Here is a 20,113-nt window from a genome sequence, read left to right on the forward strand (position 1 = left end):
GATTTTCCATCTCATGGGAAAAGCTGTCAGCATAATCTCTATGCATGAGCTATTGGGGGGGGGGTGTCAGAAAGGCACAGTCTGGTGGTAGAATCAGGAGGAACTATCTCCAGATGAAGGGCACTCGTGCAGTCACACAGACTGAGTCCGAGTTAGAGGAATCTGTTTGCCTGAACAATGCGTCTTTGATCTGAGGGATGAAAGTCGCAGGATGTGGAGGTCAGGCATGAAGCGTGTGCGCACGCAGACTGGAGGTCACGCATGAAGCGTGTACGCATGAAGCGTGTGCGCACGCAGACTGGAGGTCACGCATGAAGCGTGTACGCACGCAGACTGGAGGTCACGCATGAAGCGTGTGCGCACGCAGACTGGAGGTCACGCATGAAGCGTGTACGCATGAAGCGTGTGCGCACGCAGACTGGAGGTCAGGCATGAAGCGTGTGCGCACGCAGACTGGAGGTCAGGCATGAAGCGTGTGCGCACGCAGACTGGAGGTCAGGCATGAGGCGTGTGCGCACGCAGACTGGAGGTAAGGCATGAGGCGTGTGCGCACGCAGACTGGAGGTAAGGCATCAGGCGTGTGCGCACGCAGACTGGAGGTAAGGCATGAGGCGTGTGCGCACGCAGACTGGAGGTCATGCATGAGGCGTGTGCGCACGCAGACTGGAGGTCACGCATGAAGCGTGTGCGCATGCAGACTGGAAGCTGGCGTCGAACCCAAACACTGGCAGGCACGAGTCTACCACCCCACCCCTTGAACCACGGTCGCTCCCCGCTTTCTCAGCGTTGCGTCGAACTTATAGAGGACCTACGATTTTTCATATTCCTCCCAGCTGGATTTGCACAGCAGGGCATCATGCACAAGGCCCATGGCCCAGCAGAAACCCAGCTGAGGGTCAAACCTCCAGCCTTGCAGGTGGAAGATGACCCAGTTGGTGGAGGACAGATAAAAAATTAAAACGAAATGACAGTGACTGAGAAATGGTGACCTGAATGTGGACGATTAACTAACAAAAATGAGACGTGGGGGTTGAACGAGGCGGCAAGAAACACAGGAAGGAGCTTGTGGGAAGGCAGGCAGGGGGTTTCCTGAGTGGGAGGAGAAGAAAGAAAGGAACCTGTGGCTGGGGTGAATGTGCTGAAAGAAAAGGCAGAGCCCTGCAGCTCTGGATAACTGCCTGGAGATCCCACTGACACGAGCCACAATGGAAACCGCGGAGAAAATAACGGACCAGCGCAGGGAGAAGGCGGCGGCGAGCCGCGACTGTGCAGGCGCGGGGGAGCCGCAGGAGCAAAGTGCCGTTGGTGGGTGCACAGGTACAGCTACAGAGAGCATTTCAAGCTGGGCTTTGTACCGGCCCAGTCCGCGGCGGCAGGTCTCAGCCGACCTCTCTGTCTGCACCTCCTAGGGACCCATTACTCCGTGCAAGTCGCTAGCTGGCTAAAGAGAGGTGCTTCACAGCTTCAGGTCTGGGAGGCTCGAGAACAGCTACCATTCCGTCTCTGCAGAGTTTGTGTGTTCTTCCCTTACTCCACATGTTTTGCACTACTGAAGGTACAAGTGTGAAAGTATGAGTGGAAAATGTTCCCGTTAAAAGCTTTGGATTCCCAAGAATAAAGAGACGTAGATGACCAGCATCCAGGTTGATTAAACTCAACACCTTTTGTAGGTGGATGCCGAAACTAGCTGATCGACCCTTTGCTCCACCCTTAGTGTTAATTACCCTTCTTTTCGGTTTCATGTTGGACATCCTTAATCATGGATACTAGTAGAGCACAGAGCCTGCAAGCAATTCATGGGGGATTCAAACTTTGATTTTGCCGATGCTCTGCTCCTTTTCTTTAAAGCTAAGCTCTACAATACAGTCTTTCGCACCGCGGTCTTCACATTAAAACATGTCAACAGGCTTTTTTTTCTGATCTACATGTGGAATCTACTTTGCTTGAGTCATATGGTCATATTAGTAATAGGGAACAATTAAGGAGGTATTTACTAAAGTCTAATTTGCATGACAAAATATCCTTTATAACTTTCATTCTTAATTCTCTTGTAGCTTTTGTCGCCTCCCTAAACTCTGGAAAGAATGCTGAACAGCCATCACATCGCAATGCGGTGATCGTATGACGGTGAATTCTTGACTATTACCAACTCACGTGAGGGTTTAAAAGGGTCTCTTTCTTGGATGCTTACTCCAAAAAGCTTGACGGTAAGTAGTCCGGGGGCTTAACGCCAGCTGGCTCCCAGCGTGCCAGACTCGAGTTCATGCTGGTTTTCATTTTTGCTGAGCTCTCCATTGATTAGCCTTGATTGCTTGTTACCCATATAAATCGACCTATTAGTGGAACACTTCACGGTCCTCTTCACACTTTTATATAAATTTTTGGTTAGTTACGTGACAGAGGCCTAATATACGAAAACTGAAAAAGCCACACAGTGTCACAGTGGCAATTATCGTTGAAACAGCTTCTGTTTTTCCTACTTTTACTGAAATGTAAACAAACACAAGAACACATTTTTAAATGGCATAAAGTTGTTTTAATTGAGCTATTAACAGCTATTATTTTAAGATAGGATAATAATCATATTTCTTAAAGTGTGGAAATACACCGGATTCCATGGAACAGTCTAGATTATTTATTTGTTTTTTTCCATTGTTGTTGAATGAGAAGTTATTGAACAACACAAACAGGTGTAACTGATTTGAAACTGAAAATGAATTGAATCATTAACCACCACCTCAGTGAAGCTAATTAATTTAGGGCATAGGGGGAAGTAAGAAAGTAACCCACCACACCCTCCTGCCAATGAGTTTGACCCCACTGTTAATCTTAGTTTCTGTTCCACCCGTTTAGCTATATCTTAATTTTCTCTCTGTTCAGAGCTAATCCGAAAGACCAAGCTGACACGCTGAAAAATGACATCTTAGCCTAAAACTCAGCCTTTACAGATTTTATTTGCGTATTTATTCAATCCTTGCTCTTCCTAATAACAATACACTGTGAGTCGATGGGAAGCAGAGCTGATCTAGGTTTGGAAGACCCCCACTCCTGTAATATAAACCGGCTGTGCTTAATTGGAGTAATTGCCCTGTCAGATGAGTGGATTACATAGAGATGTCTTGATTTCAGAGATTACTAATAATTACGAATAAATTAAACTACACTGTGGATGGAACCAGCTGCTAATAAAACGAAATGATTCACTTTAATTTTCTTTTCCCTCTCACTTACTTCCCATCTAAACTGGCCGAAAATATCCCTTGTCGAGCATGAAGATCAGCAAACCTTTTCTGATGTCGATATTATTGTCAATCTATGATCTGCGTGATTAATCTAACACCACATTACTCCATCCTTCCTGCGCCTGGCTTTTGGGGCCAAGACTGAAGGCAAACCAAACTACTCTCTCGGGACTCATTGATCATGGACTGGCAACGCAGCGGAACAAGGTGGTGCCCCCCCCCCCCCCCCCCCGCTTAGACTGGTGCACTGCTGGCGATCTTTTTGGGCCTTTTTCTTCTTTTACAAACCAGATAAAAAATCTTTATGCACACTGACAGCCTACAATGTGGATGTGGAGGGGATGTGGAGATCTCGAAAGCCAACGCCATACTGCCCTAGATCGATCAGCTCGTAAAATGCCCTTCCCTAATCCCCAGTTATTCCAGTTTAGTTATCACTCTGTCGGTAGCAGGGGGCAGACGCGGTACGAAATACTGTGATAACTGATGACATTCAAAGTTTGTTCACCGATTTGGGAAATGAAAACTTCACACGCATTGCAAATAATTACCCATGCACCTCGCAGAATCGCTGACATTTCCAGAGTTTCCCATAGCACTTCCAGCATTTTGCCCACATCTGTAATTACCACTTCTTTGTACTTTGGGAACGTGGTTCAACTTCTGTCTCCAGCTCAGACAGTACTTAGTGGCAAGTGTAAAGGTCATCCTGAATTACAATTAGAAAGTTTGCGAGATTCAAACGAGGCCCTTGATTGTTTTTTTCCCTGAATTTCATACCATGTCGCTCCTCATGCGTGTCAGCTTCGTAATGTCCTCATGTTATTGTTTGTTTTTGTGCAGCAATTTAATGCAGCAAAGTTGCGGCCAGCCGACTTGCTGCCATTGTTCTTGAAAGAATTTGACTTGGAGATGGATATCAGTGTTGCCAGGTTTGGTCATCTGGCTGACATGGGATTTTCAAACCTATACAAGTCTGCATGCGCATTTACATGTATGTAGCAATTTCCTTACCTTGTAAATAGTCTGTAGGGTTTGCAAACGCCCCCATTGCTGTTGATGTAGTCGATGTTTAAAATGGAATAGTATAGATTTGCCGTAAGATTTCTTGTGTGACCGTGAGAATCTGAAAGTATGAGTGTCACGCCAGATGCGTGAGAGCTGGCAACCCTGAGAATATTATTAAAGTGTGTTTATATGGCAGGCGCTGTCGTGCGGAGTGACTTATGCGAGCGATGTAGCGTAGGGCAGGCTTGCTTTCCAAGAGGATACAAAGAGCATTAATCTAGGCAGGCAGGTGGTGACCGCTAGTACGAGCAGGCAGGCTCGCTCCTGCTGAGGGCATCTAGCAGCACACTGGGCAGCATGCGACAAAAACACTGGAGAGACAAAGTCTGAAATAACGACAAGCGGCAGCCCTGCAGTGGACCAGATCCTTCGGGGGAGACTCCTGGTGGCAGGGAGAGCATGTCCATCGCTCCTCCCCCGTGACCAGAACCCCAGCTCATTGGCATTCAGAAAGCACCCCAGGGGTGGCCATCGCTGTTGCGGAATCAGGGCAGACACCTCCTCCGGTACAGAAGAGGGAGCTCTGTGATTGGGGAAGGGAGATCAGACATCTGCCCTTCGCCTCGGGCACTGCTCGCTCCGACCAGCTGAGTCTCAGCGAAAACAACTGGCTGCTGTTGTTTACTGCTGTCTGGTTGCCAGGAGTCTTGCGTAAGATGTGCCATGACTCCCCATCCATGTGTACCACTGGACATCTCTAACAAAGTCGTACTCCTGGGCTCCTCCATGCGCTTAGAGTAGCAGGTGGCGCATTGATTATGTCTGGTCCAAATTACAGGAGCACCTGCAGCTGTAGCCTTTATTGCTTGAGGGTGGTGGGGGGAGCCGTTGCGCTCTGGTAAATTTCCAGTGAAACAAATGAGTTGAACATTAAAGCAGAAGGTTTGTGTTGTCACTCTTTACTCTATTTACTTTGGGAGGGGGGGGCATCCATCTGTGAGGTGGTTCAGTACCAAAAAGACACCTTTCGCCCCCAAAAATGGTTTCTCCAGCCTAATATAATTTAAAATGTGCCTCTTAGATGTCAGACAGAATGGTTCACGTGCACCGATGGGGAGGCTGGGCTGTTAATGTGTATCTGTGTGACTCTCAAATCTTTATCCAAAGCTGTGTGTGTTTTGCCGGTCTCTTGTTCTTCAGTGATGCCATTTCCAAGATGAGTTTTTTGTCACCCCTTTTCATATCTAAGCACCCTACTTTTTAAAAAGTAGTCATAATAATAATGATCCCTTTGTCGCTCACGGTTACGCACATGCACACGCATGAAAAGACGGCTGAGAAACCCATGCAGAAAGACCCCAGCCCGGCACCCCCAAGGTTTTTCGGTGAGAATCCCCAGTACCGGCCATGGTTCATGGGGAATGCCCATACTGAACCTCACTCTTCTGTGTGGTGAAATGTATCGAACTGTGCGACTGGGTTCGTGGTGCATTTCAGTTCCCGAACCAGGAGAATCCTCCGCGTTCTTTGGCTTTACACTGGCTGGAGAGAATGGCAAATCTCGCTGTCTAAGTGCTTAATGTCTCCTCTTTGGCTTTGAGCAGAGTAATTCACTTTGATTAAGACGTGTGCTAATTGCCAGTGTCTAATCACCGTGGTTAATTTCCTCCAATTCTGCCAGGTCAGGTTCAGTGAACATCCTGGTCAGTCTCTTATGATGCTTAAATATGCCATTTGTCAAATGAGTGTCTACCCCCTGATTGGTTCCCGCCTCCCTCCACAAAGCTGCTGTGAATGCATTGTGTCCCCTTAGGAGGACCAGGCAGCGTAAATCTTCTCATTATAATTTAGCGAACTGCACAGACGGGGTCACAGCCTGCTGCTGATGACAGTTCATTTGTCACCGTCGTGTCACAGCTGTGTGATTTCAGCACCACACCTTCCGGTGCAACGGGGACCTGACCAATCCGAAGGCACATCAAGGAAAAGGGAAGAGTGTGTAAAATTCATACAGCTTGCATAACAGGAACAACCGTGTTAAACATTACAATTAAACTTGCTGGAAACTTGGCATTAAAAGACAAGTTAACTAGATGTGCCGTCATATAATTAAGGCGATTTATATTAAAAAAAATATTTTATGGTATCGCACCAGTTGAGTCAGCTACCTGGACTACCGTGACAATATTTAAATAATAATCAAATTGAAGTTTAAGAAGTGGGACATGCAGTGACGTACCGTAGCTCAGGATTGATAAACGGCTGCTTTTCTAACAGCCAAAATCACCGATGAGGGTGCATGCGCCCGGTATGTCCCCTGTGTGCCTGTTTTTCTCCTGGCTGCAAAACGCATCATGTCCCCCTCTCCCCCCGCCTTTCCTCCTGAGCCCTACTTTGTTGCAAGCACAATGCCCAGGAGTTCACCCATCTTCCGGCTGCTGCGCTCCTCCATCTCCTCCTCCTCCTCCCTTTGTCTTCCGCGCCTCCTGGGGTAACAGCAGGCCATAGCAAAACAGAGGGAGAGCAGTTGACTCAGGGAAAGCCTTGGGGATTATAGAGATGAGTGTTTGGGGACCTTCCCCCCCCACTGTCAAGCCATTGTGAGGTATTCTATTAAATCCCATGTGCTATTGTAACATTCTCCTTCATGCCCCTGCCAAGCTGCTGTTGGCTCTCACAGCCAATCATATCATCTCACTTGGGCAGCAACGGAACCACAAACGGACATACTGTAATCAATTGACCGGCCTAATTTTAATACAATGTGGCTCCACATTGTAAATGCGGCTCACGGTTGAACGTCAGCTGACTTGAATGGGCGTCCATCTAACGCGGGCCTGTCAGCATGCGCTGTGGTCACTCCCGGACTTTCCTTCTCTGCGGTCGTCTATCTAAAGGTTAAACAATTTAAAAATGCCACAAATGACTCTAGTCTAACCATAAAAGGGGATAAAAGGTGCGATGTTTTCAGAAACTAGAGACAACACACAGGTTAATTATTACCCACAAATATTTTCAGGGGAGAGAGTGGGGGAGAGTTGCATTGAATGTGTAGATGTTCATATAAAGAAACACTCTTCGCCTTGTCAGAGGAGCACAAATGCAGTCGATGCCCATTTGTATACATTTATACATTGTCAGCCTTTCTTGGAGTTAATCATTAGTCCACTTTCTGTTAACAAAGCCTGCTGCTCTGGATGGTTTAACAGCTGACCTGATTTAACTTCTGAAAGCGTGTTTGTCAAAAATAAGGGGGGGGGGGGAGCAGCAAACTCAAAATGCATGATGAACCATTGTCCTCACCCTCCAAAAGGTTTTTGTATAACACTGATCATTGGAGAGATTACCACTATTAAAATTTGTTTTGCATTCATGAACAATATATATATATATATATATATTTTTTTTTTTTGTTAAATTGCCCCAGGTTATTCAATAGGGTAATTCAGACAATCTGTTTAATGACCCTCCTTTGCAACCAGCAAAATCTTATACAAGCCTTGTGTGGTGTGTTGACTGAGCAAACACCCTGTATACCATTCATAGCAACATACAATCACTGTTAGAATTCTGATGTTAGTTCATTTAAAATGTTATGGTCTTGTTGAGAATGTCCTGCATAAGTTACAATTAATATTAATATCTGTTCGTAGATATAACTTCTCTCTGCTGTAGTAGTTTGGGCTTGATGGCCCCGCTTCAGGATAGAATAGTAATGAACGTCTAATTTCACCGTCCCTAAAGCGCTCAGGCAGCTGTTTTTTCCCATATTTAAAGGCTACAGGTAGTTTATGCTAATGAACGGCAGTGTGTATCAGCAGGAAACAGGTCTTCAGTGAATCCTTTCCACTGTGTGTGTGTGTGTGTGTGTGTGTGTGTGTGTGTGTGTGTGTGTGTCTGTTTTCTGTTTTTCTGTAAAACGGTACAAAGGTGTTTGCACTTTTCAAACAATGGCGACCATTCAAATATCAGGAGGTCTTGGAATTTTTTTCAAGACAGCTTGGGTTTAGTAAAGAATCGTTCCTCCCTGGTGGATTGAATGGTAAATATGTTCAAATAAGTCTGTTTGAGTAAGACATTGGAAGTCTGTACGCTTTCTGGGATGAATCCATTTGGCACATTCAGTAACCGTTTTACGATCTCCCTCTACCATTAAAAGGTGATAACTGTATAACGTGGTTTTCATCCTCTTTATAAAGTGCTCACATCCATCTCAGGTGCAATGTTTTCCATGGGGTGTAAAATATGTAATAAAAAAAAAATGATGTCAGATTTTAGATGTGTTGAATCCCCTTCCCTGTTTTTGGTTCATTCCTTCGGGTGACATATTTAATACCCTCTGCATGTGGCTGGATCCCATGATCGATGTGCAGCTTATGACTTGTTCCCTTGCATTTCAATGCGTTTCTGTTTTGTCGTTCACCAAGGGGATAAAAAAATCTTTTAAGATGGCTCCTTGAAATTCTCTGGCACAATCCAGGGATGTTTATTTACAAATGCTCTCCATGTGCTATGAAAATGAGTACTGTGTTTGTGTGTGTGTGTGTGTGTGTGTGTGTGTGTGTGTGTGCAACACCTTTTTACCAGGATGTTTTATACAGTTAAAGTAACACTGAGCAATCTGAGGTGTGGTTAAAAATACCATGGTAAGAGTAAAGGGGGGGGGGGTGACACAGTAATAATACCCCTACCGCTTCAGGGATATTGAACCCATGCTCTGACCCCAAATCTGTCTCTCTGACAGAGAGCAAGACATGGTACGTAGAAGCCAAAGATCTCCTGTGTATGCTTGGCGAATGAAGTCCATCACATCTTCAGAAATAAAGAGGCTCAAGTAGCCTTCTGAAGCTCCGAGGCCCTTTCTGAGACCTCGCTGTTGGGCTGCGCTGTAACCATCCTCAAGGCTGGAGCCGTATCTCAGCACAGAGCTGCCAGTGGGAAAAAATAGTTCTGCCATTTATAGTGCCATTAAAGAAGATTTTAATATTCACCATCTAAAGGGGGAAGGGAGGCTGATGTCTATCCTAGACAACAGGAGACTGGGGTTTATTCTAGATGGCATGTCTGGACACATCCACTCACACTCTATATGCGATATAGAGACATCAGTTAGCCTAACTGCCTGTCTTAGGACTGTCGGGCAAACATGCAAACTCCACGCACACTGTTAATGAATGAATGTGACACTTATATAGCAGATTTTAAGATACCCAAAGCGCTTTACAGAACCAATGGAGAGCCACTTCAGCCACCATCACTGTGTAGCCCCCACCTGGATGATGCAACGGCAGTCATTCTGGGACGATTAGGAGGCCATATTTGATAGGGCCACTCTGGGCAATTCTAGACAGGATGTTGGGGTACCACCCGTAGTCTTTCAAAAGATGACCTGGGATCTTTTATGACCACGGAGAGTCAGGATCTTGGTTTTACATCTCATCTGAAGGACAGCACCATTTTTACAGCACAGTGTCCCTGTCACTGCACTGGGGCACTGGGATCCACACAGACCACAGGATAGGCTAACCTGCTAGCCACAGTGTCCCTGTCACTGCACTGGGGCATTGGGATCCACACAGACCACAGGATAGGCTAACCTGCTAGCCACAGTGTCCCTGTCACTGCACTGGGGCCTTGGGATCCACACAGACCACAGGATGAGCTAACCTGCTGGCCACAGCAACACCTCTTCCAGTAGCAACCCAGCTTTCCTAGTGGGTCTCCCATCCAAGTACTGGCCAGGCCCAAACCTGCTTGGCTTCAGATGGTTCATCTGGCCTGAACCGTAGGTGGTACAAGGAAACACTTGTACCCATAATGCCTCCTCTTTTTATTCTGTGTTTTAGGCTGTAATTAAACAATCAAATGATTAGTGTTACTGTGCATTATAGGTTGTAGCTCTTGTAATGCCGATAAAAACAGCATGATTTATGACTATTGTATCGTACGTGTCCACAGTTTGCTGCTACAAATCTATTTAAAATATAACTATAATTACATTTCTGCTGCTGAAAAAAAAATCCGTAATTGTTTTAATCAAATCTGTTTGAACAAATTAAGTATAAACATGGTGACAAATCTTTTTATACCGAAGTTTAATCCTCATGTATATATCAGACTTAAATGTTTATTTAAACTACATTGGATGTTTAGGAACTGGCTGGACCAGTAAATCCAACTAATGTCCTTTAGAACAGAGGGCAAGCAATTGGAAGTTGTTAAAATTTTGCAGAATTGATTACCAATACATAAAATTGTAACAGATTTTTATTCTGTAATATATACCTGTAGGTTGTTGCTACTTTTTATGCGACTGGCGTGTGTGGTTATAGGAACTATGTTTGTTTTCATTTTAAATTTGAAATTGCTGCAAGGACTGCCATATGCGCTGCTGCCTCTCAGCGATGCATTTACTCAGCGCTGACTATCATGTCGAAGGACATGTGAGCGCCAAAGGCCTGACGGTAAACAAGCTATAGGGGGGTAAATGGACCAAATAAGAAAACAATTGCAGCACTCTGCTTCTTAATGAATGATCCATTATTTAAATACACAAATACACAGCATTCTAAGATTGGACTGACGCTGTTGCGGAGGTAAAGGGTATCCCTACAGATGATTAGGCATCTCTTTTTGTTTTGTTTTGGTTTTGTTTTGGTTTGTTTTGTTTTGTTTTGTTTTGTTTTGGTTTTGTTTTGGTTTTGTTTTGGTTTTGTTTTGGTTTTGTTTTGGTTTGTTTTGGTTTGTTTTGTTTTGTTTTGCTTTGTTTTGCTTTGTTTTGGTTTTGTTTTGTTTTGTTTTTGGGAAATGGTAGCGAGAGACGTAGCTGTTTATTTGCTTAATGGACTTTATGCTTCGCAGGTGTACATCACTGGAGAGAAGCTCTGGCTCTGGCTGTATTCTCCAGCAAGATAAGTACCCACTTATTAAGCACTGAAATATGCATTGCCGTATAAATTAAAACAGCATATTGATATTAAATGTTTAAATTATGATAGAAACTCTGCAAGCCTCTCTGTATAAGGAATCGAGCAGAGATCTGAGCCAGGATGTTTGCATTTTGAGGGCCTAGCTTACAGTCCTATTGAAGGCACCGTAGAGTTCATTTTGGGATGTTGTTATAGAAACAGTTTCCCTGGCTGCCATTGTTGTTTCATCTAATTGCTCATTAATGATCGACTTGCACACTCGCCACATCGAAGCTCATCTGGTGACGATACGAGTCAGAATCAGTCGCCCGTGAAGCAATTAGCCGTTAGCTCGGTGCTTCGTGAAGATTTGGTCTTGCTCCAACTTTTTGGTTTTCTACCCTAATTCCCTGCCAATGAAGCTGCTTCTGTGTCAACTATAGGGCCTTCAAAGGAGTAACACTGAATGCCCTATGAACCAACTGGTATAGAGGTGGATAGTTCAGGTCCAGAAAGCAAGACTCCAGACCAGCATTTTGTTTCAACCAACCAGTTCAGTATAAAGAGGCACAGTTAAAGTGTACTTAACTGGTTGGTTGAAATTTTACTTTCTGGACCTGAACTACGCACGTCTGAACTGGTACAACCATAAAAGCATGGAAAGAAAAGATTTACACAAACAAACCAAATTGATATCATAGCAGTTTTAACTAAAATATAGGAACAAACTCATTATCCAATCAGAGAACGTTATTTGTTGTTGAGATGTTTTGATATAATGGAAAATTCCTCAAAAGACTTTGGTTCCACGGCTGTTATGATTGATTCAAGAATAATGGTTCAAGATAGACAAGAAAAATGCAATGTTTCAGGTTAAAAGTTGTCCTCAAAGAAATGATTAGGATGCTTAATGCTTTTATCCTGAAAGTAAGTCAGTTGGGGATTATTGACTTATTATATACTAAAGAAATTCCAATTGCTGCAAGGAAAGAAATGTAATTCTCTCAGTTGGGTCAGATGTAAAGCAAAATGCCAGATCAGTTATATTCAAGAAAAAAAATTAAGAGGCAATTTAGATTGGTCTATGGTGCAAATAGACTGTATATAGCATGTTGAGAAATATAGAGCCAAAAGTTTAGCATACAATAGTTGTCCTGTCGCTATAATGTGATGGGTATTTGATGGGTATTTGATGAATTCTCGACCTTTGGCTGTGATTAGCCGTGCGTTTAAAGAAGACGGAAAACTTTTAAGTGTGTTGAGAGGTGGAAGGGGGGGCGTTACGGCTGAGGGGGTCACTGTATGGTGTAGAGCGATAAGACTGGGCTGTCATGGGGGAGGGGGCTGCTCCCGTGAGCCGTGATGAAGGGGTGTGCTCGAAAATACCGGAACCGATCCTCGGCGAGATGGTAAGAGTATGAGTAAATGTTTGTCTGTCGTGTCCACTTTATCCTGTTTAAAAAAAAAAACAACGATAGCTGGGTAGATGGAAGAAACTGGCAACGGAGCTGATTGGATATCATCCCCCTGTCACCATAGACGTGGGAATGAACATTTCACACCTTTTGAATGTGAATATGTGGATATTATTCCCAGTATGCTCAGTGCCCCCCCGGCATGACACTCAAAGCTGCATGGTTACGGAGTTTGGCAGTTCATGATTTTTTAATGTTGAATCTTCCATTCTCAGGAGTTAGGAGGCTATGTTTAAAGTCAGGATGTTAATCCTGTGGTGGATCTTCATTAAGTGTGCTGAGGAAGGCTGAATCAGACTTTTTGTTTATGTGTAATCTATCACGATTAAGCTATATGCCACAACCTTGCATATAATTGTGATCCAAGCTGTGGTGTAGTCTAAGGTAGAGATATATTCATCAAAAAAACAATGCATGACTTTTGATCCGGTGCCAATTTTTGGAGGTTGTTTTCATTAGAATCGGATTAAAACTGGATTATTTCAAAAGAACAGCAATTAAGATAAATAGAATTTGGGATTAAATGTAGGTGATTTTCATTTCTCATTTCACCGTGTTATTAATCATAAAAGCAAAACAATGTTGGGAATCCAGAAACAACCGCTTCCATTTCCTGTTATCAAAACAGAGCGTGGTTCAAAAGTTTCCTAATTAACTATTCATCTGTGCCTTCAAAGTAAAGGTCGCCTGTCTGGCGCCTCCCCTGGGCCACGTCACACTCCGCGTCAAAATCACAGGAGTGAGGTGTGCGTGACAGATGGTGCACCAAACCCTTTGGAAATGGGGGGGGGTTGTATATTCTCTGACCTCCTCCCATTCCTCAGCATTTCACGCCCCCGTCTGTTGTTTCCCGGGGGACTCTGAATGACTCCTGACCGAGTGCCGCAGACTGACCCACAGGAGTCCTGTGTGCTAATTGGAACTGCCACAGGCCGTCATGTTTGACTGAAGCTGGGTCCAAGAACAGGGATCCGGGAAGGCCTTCATTTCAGCCGGGACTGCGCTGCACCACAAGCGCCTGCCTGCCCGCCCGCCCGCCCATCCATGCCAGCACAGAAACGCCCTGGATTTACTGCTGCACAATGGGACCATGGTGTCCCTGACAGAAAACATGCCAGGCACACATTCAAAAGCGCTGATGTCTAGGATCATTACCATTAATTTACTCATCGTTTCTATGAATTAGCAGAGAAAGGATTCTGCACACAGTATACACACAGAATTACATCTGACAACCTCTATAGACAATTTTCTTCTGTAATTTTCTGGTTGGTTTCATGTACCATTACCAGCAGATATAATGCCACGTGGAACATGGGTCTTTGCGTACGGTGTATCCCCGGCAAGGAAATTAGGATTCTTTTAAAATAACCAATAAGGAATTAAATCTCCTGTCCTTAAAATGCTAATCACAGAGTTGTCCCTGCTATAGGGATTGTGGAAAAATGAGTGTGAGCTTTGCTGGTGGATTTGGAGGTTATCTCACCTGGCTTCGGTCACCCTGGGTATTTCCAGTCTGTGGTACCACTTTGCTGCCGCCCTTTAAATCCAGGAGCTGCCTGTCTTTGGTTGTTAGATGTATGATCCCCACCAGCCTCCCTTCTTGTCTCTCTCTCGCCAAATACTTAACGCATTATGTGACTTATGTAAACACTGATCACATGCAGGGGGGGGGGGGGGGGGGGGCGATTATTATGTGTGTGGTCTTATGTAGATTCTTAAATAGCTGGAAAAGAAAGAAATGCCAGCATTATCCAGCTAACTGAGAATTTTAGAGTGTAAACTCCAGTTCAGGATATGAGAAATTAAATTTGACCCTTGTTCACTGAAGCTAAGCCATGTTCTGCGGGGGAACCGACAAACGGGACCCAGCCGGGCCGTCCCTCCATCAGCAGAGCAAAATTTTTCAGCTCCTGTCATAACCTGGAAAGTCGACATAGTGGAGTATGAAACTGTAGACTGAGAAATATGCCTTACCTGAGCAAGGCACTGGGGATCCGACTGGGGCGAGGTGTTAGATGGAACCCTTGGTGTTGTTATGACAAATAAGAGCCGTGTGGTGGTGGTTCGTTTTCCCAGGAAATGTCTACGTAATGTGTAGGGGTTGAGACAAACACGGTCTGGTTCTCTGGTGGTATGAGTAACTGATGATTCAACGACAACCACAGTGTTGTGCTTACAAACCTCACAAATAACAGAAAAAAATGGATGGAAAAAACTTCGAAGTAACTAAATTGGAATTACAGTGGGATCCCTGTATCTGCAGTTTCTGTAACTGCGGTTTCAGTTATCCATGATTTACCGTGGTCCAAAATAATAGTTTTAAAAATTCCAGAAATGGTTCTTACTGTAAGTTTCAAACAATGTGCCAAGTACAGGCTGTTTCATGGTGAGTACCCACAATAGCCTAAAATGTTTTTAAACAAATAAGTTTTTCTCATTACAGGTTATTTTTCATTGTAACATGTGTAACAGTAGCCTTGTTCCTTCGTGCTTTGGGGGGTATAAAAAACATGATTGTCATTGCTTTGTCATTCCTTGATACATGTTTTTTGTTTCATTGTTCTAGCACCTCTTCGGAATTAGGCTAAAATGTTAGAATCCCTTTCATTCGAGAGATTGCATTGCCGTATAATAATGTGTAATAAAAAATAGTTTTTGTACATGAAGGTCACATTATATATGTGAAGGCTGGGGAAAATATTGATTTAATGATTAACAGATCCTAGTTTTGATGATTCAATATTGATTCACAAAATCCCTGGATCAATCTAGTTAATTTATGACTTTGACAATAATTTCAGTGAATTTTTACTTGTGTTGATCTTCTTATTGTGCGAGCAGCACTTCTTTTCCTCTCACTATTTAGCTTATTTTGGAATGCGGAGGAAACTGCCTTACTGAAATTCCTTTACTTGTGTGTTACTTCCGCTCAAGTCCTTGTTTGAGGCTGTATTCTTGTGAGCAGTATCTGTTGCTACAGTCAACAATCTACAGCAGGGGTGGATAATCTTACCTGCAAAGGGCCGGTGTGTCTGCGGGTTTTCACTGCAACTCCCTAATTAGATTACTAATTAGAGGGCCGATTGGCTGAATCGTCTTCACACCTGGGTTTGAACAGCTGACCTAAAGGTTACCCCAAAAACCTGCATACACACAAAGTTTAAACTGAACTAAAACTGAGATTAAATCACAATAAAGATGGTGTGCTGCTTACCAAGCTTTCATGCTAAACAAATTATAAATTGACGATTAACATTAGACATCAGAATCAAAATGAAGTTTATTTGTTTCTGGTTGCCTCTGGCTCTTGTATATACCTGATACTGTACACACACAGCTTAGACAAAGCAAGACTGGTCAATACTGTCCAATTGTTATATATAATGTGGATGTGTTGTTGATAAATGTATAAGTGCAAGAGTGCATGTCAGCACAAGGAAATAAATACAGTATGTACAGAACAATACAATATGTGCAATACAATACAGTAAGCACAATAAGTTATTTACAATAGTGATGTATTGCTTATTGCTGTAAACAGCTCATTATATCACTTCAGATGTCATCACTTTAGCAGACAGCAGGAAACATAAGCCATAACCTAACCTAACCATAACTGACACTATTAAAATACGTTATCGATCTAAGAAACAGTACCGTATCGATACTGCAATGGCTTCCTATCGCTAGTTCTCTATGTTATTACCTTAAGATTTTTGTTAGTCTTTTGTCAATAAATGCAAAGAACAAACAAAAGCTTTCTTGGCTTTTAACCAAAGTTGAAGATGTTCCTCACATTTTGGTGGTGGGCGCAGGTCAAAAAAATGCCTGACACACACATTCAACTCTGGTTAGCGGTTTATGGTCTTGACTCCCTTGCTCTCAATGTCTTTTTGTTTTGTAGCAGTTATTAGGGCATCCCCTAACAGCACACGTAATTAAGCTTTATCTAGAATCCACAACAAAGTCGCAAATTTCCTATAAAGCTTAACACAATTTCATGTCTAACCTGAGAAAGAGTAGCTGGAAATGGAAACCAGATGTTCTACACAAATATTCTCAGACCATTGTCCCGCTGAAAATAAGGTGGATAGAAGGGTTGCAATAGTATTGTGCAATTGCTTTGGGCCGCCATCTTGGTGCATTGTCAGTCATGGTAACGGAGTGCTCCAGTTTGTGAATGCAAGCAAGTCAAGTCAAGTAGGGCTTAATTCTCACACCAACCATATTCAGCACACTGCTTAGAGTGACACAAAATAACATTATATAAAAGCAAACAATGTTACGAGAAAATGGATATTAATGGATGTGACCTACTAACAGGTGTGAGGTGTGTTAATTATCTCCTTTTTCCAAGGGTGGAAAGTTCAGGTTCAGAAAGTACAGATCCAGACCAAGATTTTGTTTCAACCAAACAGATGAGCATAAAGAGTCACATTCATAGAATACTCAACTGGTTGGTTGGAATAAAATCTTGGTCTGGATTTGTACTTTCTGCACCAGATCGTTCCACCTCTGCCTTTTTCAAACGTCGTGGTTAACACTGAAGCAAAATGAAAGCATTTAATATTTGGATGTGTAATTTATTTCTAGCTCAGTGAACAAAATATTTTTGTGTATTCATGGGTAAGTACTGTACAAGAATAAATTTCATGCAACAATATTATTATATATTGTTTTTCATTATCTTATTTTTGTTATGTAATGGTAACTTAATTACGTTGCTTTGTTCTGTAATGTTAACACTGCAGTGCTGTGCCTGTCGTCATTGTTTTTGCAACAAATATAGTATGATTGCACATTGCGGAACGTGTCTTAAACATAAGTTGGATTAAATTTCTATTCTATTCAATCAGGCACTTGTGAATCGAAATCGCATTGAATTGTCAAGTTAGGGCTGATTCCCACCCTTGAACAATACCTGTATGTTCTTCAAATAAGAAGATTCTAATTTACATTGTTGCACATATCTTTAACTTAGAGTCCATTCTGGCACATGGCATGTGAGATTTAGACTTGCCCAGTTTTATTTTCAGCTATTCTTTTCAGCCAGAAGACATTTTGTGGCCTTAAAAGAGATAAGTTGGTTTTGTGTGTAAGGAACTGCACCCACGTGTTCATGAAATACGAAGATTTTGGTAAACAAGCCTTTGACCTTTCTTGAGTGGTTTTCACAATTTGTTTCCAGTGACTCTACATTTCTAAATTTGTGTTCCACTTAGAGCTTTTCAAACATGTTTCCAAATATGGAAAGCTGCTACATAGCATTTCATATCTCATTCCTATCAGATTAATATTGGATCAAATCGAATTGAACTGAATCATTAAATTGTGAATTGGAATTGAATCGCATTTGTCTCTGGCTGCGCCAATACGCAGCCCTATTATATATGAGGTTTGTGGATTGTTCGCTATTATCTGCAGTTTCAGCTATCCGCAGTAGGTTTTGGAACGCATCACCCAGGGATACAGGGGAACTATTGTACAAATGCAGCAATGAAAGTGAGTTTAGATTCAGCTATAAAATCACCAAGTTGATGAGAGTTTTTGAAGCAACTAGTTCAAGTGAGTTGGTGCCTGGATTCCATCAGGCACAAAAACTGAAAAAAAAATATTTAATGCATCACGGCAAACAGTCTCAAAAATCATGAGTGAATCGAATGTGCCAAACAGACAAATTACAATGACAAAGGAGATGGAAAGTCGATGTGATAGACGGACACTTTACAGAATTGCTGCTAACACCACGAAAGCACAGCCTCAAAAAATGACCAGATAACCATGTCAGCACCTGTCCGACAGTCTCAAACAAAACTACATCACGAGCCTCACAAATCAGGAATTTATCTGCCATTCAAAAACTGCTTGTATCCAAGGGCGATGTGCAAAGACGCAAGGAGCATGAAATCTGGACCCCCGAGCGACTGAGGAGAAACCAAGTAATAGGCCTGATGTTATCTTTCACCGTTTTTCCCACGTTCAGACTGGTATGTTTGGAGAACACCAGCGGATGCTTTCCACCCACACTATCTGTTCATATGCGAAGCAATCTTGTGGGACTCATTAGCTATGGTGATTGCGCTGCGTGGTCGTATAATGGGCAAAGGATATGATGCCATTTTACAGCAGCAGGTGCACCCTATGGTGCAAGCACTGTTCAATCATAATGTCCCCATATTCCAGAATGACAATAAACACCAGGAGGAGGTCAAACTCCTTCTATGGTCTCCCCAATGACCAGATCTAAACATCATTAAAACTTTATGGGAAGTTCTGGAGCACAAAATGTGAAGTCAATTTCCACGTCCTTCATCCCTCAAAGAACTTGAGGCTTTACTTATTGACCAATGGCTCACTCTCCCAACTACACACAGATCAGGACTTGATAGCATTGCACAAAAGGCTGTAGTTTTTTTTGAACGCATAGGCCAGCCCAATGCCTGATTATGTCCTTGAAATACTGTTAGGTTTTTCAGCAATTTTGTCCACTTCCTGCATGGGGAATGCAATGGCCAACAATTATGGCACAAAATACCGACACCATTTCCTGTGCTAACGCTTAACGGTTGACTTTCTCTTCAGATAGTGACATACTTGCACATCCTCAAAATAACAAAATGCATTTGTGGCAGCGGCACATGCAAGAATACATACGCAGTTGTATCATTACAAATCCATCAGCCGAGCGCGAATACGCTAAAAGCCTTGTGGGCTAGACCTTCTGCTGTTGGAAGAAGTAAAGATTATAGAAATTCTTCATCTGCAGAGGTGCTTCTGAGAGCCTTTTGCACACACCTTTTGAATGGAATGTGTCAGTGATTGATGAAGAAAGGTCACTTGCTTTCGGCGTTGTCTCGACCATGACCACCCAGCCACAGTGACGGAAGGTCAGCAAGGCCTGGAAGGACAGCAGCCAGGGGAAAAGCGGCCTGTGGAGGCAGGAGAAGGGTAGGTACGTGGCTCGGGCCACTTCTGCGGGGCTATTTACTGAATCCTATAGAGCATGATGTCGACTGCAATGTGTGTCTCTGCTGAAAACACACCAAGCCTCGAAGTGTCACTACTTGCACGTGTACGGGAGCATCTTCTCTAGACAGCCATCCCCAACTCCTGACATTCGAGGCTGCGTTGATATTCCCTCCAGCTTCTGACGGCCCACTGCATGCGACGCCCCCCGGACCTGGCTAATGGATGCCTGTCTGCCTTTGCGAGCCTCTTGGGACAAAGCAGAACTCATTCATACTTGTACTCTCCCAGAGCAAACCACGGTAATGTTACGTCGTACACACATGCATGCAGAATGAACTTTGCAGCAGCAAGGAACTATTTTGTATGCAGGTTTTTCCGGCGGTACAACTGCAAGAAACGCTCTGGGCAACATTTGATCAGTTCAATCCCTTTGGGATAAATGCCAAAGTAATTAATACAGAAATACGAATACATACTAGAGTTGTCATACAGAGGATACAGAGATAGT

General features: G+C 43.3%; 1 long non-coding RNA gene across 1 annotated transcript; it reads left to right on the forward strand.

The window, feature by feature from the left end:
* The first annotated feature begins 1,420 nt into the window (after positions 1-1,420).
* On the forward strand, positions 1,421-12,432 carry LOC125725415 (uncharacterized). The gene is made up of 3 exons (XR_007387471.1): positions 1,421-1,555; positions 2,055-2,207; positions 11,112-12,432. It is a non-coding gene; the product is annotated as an uncharacterized LOC125725415 (long non-coding RNA).
* Positions 12,433-20,113: the final 7,681 nt, after the last annotated feature.

Source organism: Brienomyrus brachyistius, unplaced genomic scaffold (assembly GCF_023856365.1).
Source record: "Brienomyrus brachyistius isolate T26 unplaced genomic scaffold, BBRACH_0.4 scaffold66, whole genome shotgun sequence".
NCBI lineage: Eukaryota > Metazoa > Chordata > Actinopteri > Osteoglossiformes > Mormyridae > Brienomyrus > Brienomyrus brachyistius.